Genomic DNA, 5,988 nt, shown 5'->3' with positions numbered 1-5,988 from the left:
AAAGCATCCAATAAAGAAATATTTTTTACCCTAGTCAGACTTGCTTTGAATGTTGGATTTTAGCAGAATTTTCCACTGAATTATCTCAAAATAAACATGATTTTGGGTGGCAGTTGTACATTTTGGAAATGGTATGTTTACAAGGTGCGTCTTCGAAGAACAACTACCATATGATGACCGATCAGGACCAGAGATGAGCGGATTTGGAATTTCTATGTCCTAATCCATTACAAATCCGAAACTTCAAATCCAAATCCGAAACATCATCCATAACTTTTTCATATTAAAGTCCATGTCCAATCCTAATCCGATTCCAACTTGAAATTTAGAAAAAATTCTAATTTATGCAAGGGAGGGATTGGAAAATTTACTTTCACAAACAACGATTCTCTTGATTTAAGATAACTTAGCATAGGGCTGCACCTCTCAAGTTCATTTGCACTGAGTGAACCATAGTGTAGTGTAATATAAGCACATCAATAACTGATCTGAATAAAGTTTGTCGCTATTCGCCACACGACATATTAATCTCCCAGAAAATCGCTAAATCCAATGCAAATCCTAATCCGTTCAAAAAAATCTCTAATCCTAATCCAATCCAAATCCGACAAAATTTCACAAATCCTGTTTTTTCAAAACCTAATCCTAATCCATGCTCATCTCTGATCAGGACGGAATAAAAGAAAACGTAGCGCTCTATCAAGGATACTGGACATGGAGTGTGGAACAGCATGTTGCCGGCTATCCGATAACTAACCCACGGATAGATGCGCATCACGTGATTCATGGTCGAGTGATGCTACATGCGCAGATTTGTTGTCGCTTCATAGCATGAAACCAGAGTGTACTCAAAGGTGGTGTGGACACAGAAAAAAATTCTCTCCTTCACGCTTCACTTGGGTAGTCAAGATTGTTATTTTCGATCAGTTTTCAGGATTGATTCAATGCATAAGCCTATATTGGTATATGTTGATTTTGACGATGTTTCATATCGAAATGGGTCACAAGATTTCGTATAGTATGTCAAGATGATTTGATCTAATACCGTACCAAGTTTCAAGGTTCCTACTTCATGATTAGGGCACTAATTTCGTTGTCGAAGTCAAGTATCTTATTGTCGATCCGTCAGAAACAGTGATCGCAAACACCGGTATCAGTATGTGTTGATTTTGACGATGTTTTATACCGGGATGGGTCACATGATTTGGTATGGTATATCTTGACGATATCATCGAACACTGTACCAAGTTTCAAATTTGTCACTCAATGATTAGGGTAATAATTGCCTTATTCAAATCGACTATGTATACGTGTGCACTGTGCACGAAACTGAAACTAAACTACGCATAGCCGATTTTACGCCAAACTCACTATTGATATGTTTTGATTTTAACGGTATTCTATACGTAGTTTCCAGACAACATTTCGTATGGTATGTCTTTATTACATCAGCTAGCGATGTACGAAGTTACAAGGCTGTTACTCGATGATTAGGGTAGTAGTTGCCTCATCAAAGTCGACAATGCATCGGCGAGAGCTAGAATGAAACCAGGCTACCGCATAACAGATTTTACGCAGAAGTCGCTATTGATATGTGTAATTTGGACGGTGTTCTATACGTATCTGGGAGACAAGATTTTGCATGGTATATCTTGATTATATCAGCTAACGAACTGCCAGGTTTCAAGGCTGTCACTTAATAATGAGGGCAGTAATGTAGTTTCCGAAGACTCGTATTTATACTAGGTGCTCGCTAAAGTGATTTCGTAAAAGTCGGCATTGGTCAGTGCTGATTTTGACAGTGCTATATACCGAATGAGGGGACAGGGTTTACTATGGTATATCTTGTCGATGTCACCAAACACTGTGCAAATTTCTAGGTTGTTATCGAAGTCGACCGTGTATATGCACCACAGAGGTGGTCAAAGTAGTCAAGGAAGCTACTCAAGTAGAAGTAGAAGTAGCGACGGAAAAATCTACTCAAGTACAAGTAGAAGTACTTTTTTACATAAGCAACCTGAAACTACTTGAAGTAGAAGTAGAATTGACCGAATCTAAATCTACTCAAGTAAGTAAGTAGTTTTGAAAACAGTCTTAATTCGTTCGCATGGACTGTCAAAAGCTGCAAATTGAGGTATGCGGAACGTGCAGAGAGCTTGCTTCGTATTGATGCATCCAATGAGATATCAATTTTCGACAGAATAAGCATTCTTTCGCATCATGGGATGCAAATAATAGTATTGATATGAAATGCGATACTAAGCTTTGGTTTAGTAGAATACTACGTTTTAGAGAACATCATGTCATGGCGCCCGACCCTATATGATAAGGCCCCAAGTTTAGGCGAAGAGCAATACGGAGAAGTTGTATCGGATACGATTTCAACACTTTGCGCGATTAGTATACGTTAATAACAAATATTGTGGATCGTAAAATTTATATCTAGTGTAACTTTATTTTCGGAAAATAGAGGCATTACTACAGTTGCGTTTATGCTTCAATATATGTTCTGCAGACAAAAGAACTGAACGTAATTATAACTTAAAGTACGACACTCGGAATTGAATGTGAAATACAAATACCACTTCTAAAAAGCGGAAAATATATTTCATGTCTTTTGTCCATAAAGCTTCAAAGGTGATCTGCCAAATCAGGTGTAGCGTTCAAAAATGCCTGATTTTCCAGATTAGCTGGACACGTCATGGGCTGCTAGATTAAGATATGATACGTAATTTCTATATTGAAAAACGGTAGTTTCAAACGTTATGGTGGGCCTTATTTACTATGATGAAATATTTGATATGGGCGACAATGCGGTGTGAACGGAACCAAGCAATCCGGTACCTAAATTATATTCACTGATACTTTCGTGACAACATATTTGTCACTCCATAACTACTGTGCGCGAAGTGCAACAAAATTTCTGGGCTTTACTTGACTTTTATGAATATTAAATGTTGGCACTTCGTAAAAACAGCCCCGAAATTCCTCAGGCTATCTTTCGTATTGGGGGATTAAACTACTTGTACTTGACAAACTTAAAATAGCGAAAAGTAAGTAAGTAGATCACAAAATATTACGAAGTAGAAGTAGAAGTAGAAAAAATCAGATCTACTTGAGTAAGTAGCAGAAGTAGAGGAAAACTACTTGAGTACTTCCAAAAAGTAGAAGTACTTCGTTACTGACCACCTCTGTGCACCGACCTGCATCGGGAGACCTATGGAAGCTAGCCTATCGCATAACAGCCAAGCTAGCCTACCGTATAACAAAATTGACGCAGAACCCTGCACGGTGTTCTGTCTGATGATGTCATCCAACACTGGTCCAAGTTTTAAGGTTGTAATTCAAGGATTTGTGTGTACTCATCGCTAACGAAATTACCGCCCTAATCATTGAATGACAGCCTTGAAAATTGGCACGTCAACTGATATAATCATTAATCAAGATATACCATGCGAAATCTTGTTTCCCAACTCCGTATAGAACACCGTCAAAATCAACACATATCACTACCTACTTTAGCGTAAAATCTGCTATGCGGCAGCCTAGTTTTACGTTAGCGCACACTTCTATACACACTCACACAGTCGATTCGGATAACACAATAACTACCCTACCCCATTAAGTGATTGCCTTTGGAACCTGCTACATCGATAGTTGATATGATCAAGATAAACCATACGAAATCTTGTCTCCAAAATACGTATAAAACACCGTCAAAGTTAACACATATCAATAGCGAATTCTGCATAAAATCTGTTATGCGGTAGCCTAGTTTCCGTCTGCCTCTCAGCAATGTATTGACATTGTCGATTCGGCAAGCCAATTACTGAGTGCAGCCTTGAATCTTGGTACACTGTTAGCTGATATAATGAAGATATACCATACGAAATGTTGTCTGCAAACTACGTATAGAATACCGTCAAAATCCTATCGAGTTTTGCGTAAAATTGGCAATGCGTAGTTTAGTTTCAGTTTCGCGCACCACTTAAGAGATAGTCGATTTGACTAAGGCAATTATCACCCTAAATATTGAGTTACAAACTTGAAACTTGGTACAGTGTTTGATGATATCCTCAAGATATAACATACCAAATCTTGTGACCCATCTCGGTATATAACATCGTCAAAATCAACACATACCGATATCGGCGTTTGCGTTTAATCACTGTTTCACACGAATCGACAATAACATACTTGACTTCGATAACGAAATTACTGACCTAATCATGAAGTGAGGACCTTAAAACTTGTTAAAGTAATAGATCACATCATCAAGATATACGATGCGAAATCTTGTCACCCATATCGATATGAAACATCGTTAAAATCAACAAATACCAATACCGACTTATGCATGAATCAGTACTAAAAACGGATCGAAAATAACAATCTTGACTACCCAAGTGAAGCGTGAAGGAGAGAATTTTTTTCTGTGTCCACACCACCTTTGAGTACACTCTGATGAAACCATTCAGTTTTCCATGATGAAACCAGATTGTACTCAAAGTGTCTGGCTCTTTTTCTCTTGAGCTACTCTCTCGTTTCACCAGACAGCATTGTTACATCATGAGCTACTCTCTCGTTTCGCCACACAGCATTGTTGCGTCCCAATGCCAATCTCCATAACAATGAAAAATTCGAGGCTGATTGTGGGAGTTCCAGGGCCACGAGCGGAATAAAATTTATATTTTCGTAATCAGTGGAGAGTCAGCTTTCGATTGATACCCGTTTTACCAAATTTAATGCTCGGCAAGCCGGTCAAAAATGACCGTCAAATTGCCTGTAGCCAAATGGAAATTGTGACGTGATACAATTTCACTGAGGCGTGAGATTTGCTTGCGTCGACACCATATAGGACACTATGATGAAACCATAGTGTCCTATATTATAGATAACTAACCTACGGATAGATACGTAACACCTGTCGTCACGCTTGCTTGCCCGGAGGAAATTACTACTCAGCAATCTGAACGCAGCATAATTGCTAATCCCATAGCTCACGGCTCCAGCGCTGAAATTAAATAAAGTTGATCTTATTTGAGAGCTACTGTCGCACTGATTTCGAAAATATACATTAAAAGCTGATCAGGGCAGCGGAACCCACTCAAAATACACGTCAAAGTCGGAAAATATGGATTCTTGCAAACAATTGCAACCATGTAAGGGCCATTGTTATGGTCATTGTGCTACGTCACTGCGATTGTTGGCAGCAATGCCGATTTTCAGACTTTGAAGGCTATTTCGCGCTGTTTCCATGCCCTTAATGAAACTTTAATGTATATTTTCAGAATCAACGCGACAGTAGCTTTCAAATAAGATCAACTTTATTTAATTTAAGCGCTCAGGTCCTCAGCTATGGGATTTGAAGCCTATTTCGGGGTGGTTCCATTGCCTTGATGAAAATTTAATGTATATTATCAGAATCAGCGCAACGTTGATAAATTTGAGCGCTCGGGTCGTCATCTATGGGATTAGCAATTACGTTGCCGTTTCATGCGATAAAGCGACAACAAATCTGCGACTGTAGCATCACTCAACCGTGAATCACGTGATGCGCATCTATCTGTAGGTTAGTTATCTATAATCCGACAGTCGTTGAGCATGTCTAAATTGTCCATATTCAAATTGAAATACAAGAATTTCTACTGAATCAATACTAGTCTACACTCAAGATTACCGGACCACATCTGACATATCGACCTCGCCTACCGACACAGGCGGCATTCATTTTTGTCGTAAACTTTTATGTTATCCTATCTTTTGTCCAGTGTCCCCTTCTTTACATGCTGTAGGCCGAGGTGTGTGTTTGATTAAAAGACTACTCGAAGTCGTTTCGGCACCCTCCTATCTTGTCATTATATCGCAATCGTGTGGTGCATTTATTTGATCAAAATAATAATAAAATGATGATGATTCAAGGGCTAGCAATTTCAAATAGAATACCGGAGCCGGATGGTGTCGGACTCCGAAATTTCAGAATCTGTG

This window comes from Botryllus schlosseri, chromosome 15 (genome assembly GCF_051294905.1).
Source record: "Botryllus schlosseri isolate E-star chromosome 15, Bs_hap1, whole genome shotgun sequence".
NCBI classification, from domain to species: Eukaryota; Metazoa; Chordata; class Ascidiacea; order Stolidobranchia; family Styelidae; genus Botryllus; species Botryllus schlosseri.
Note: the sequence above shows the minus strand (reverse complement) of the source record.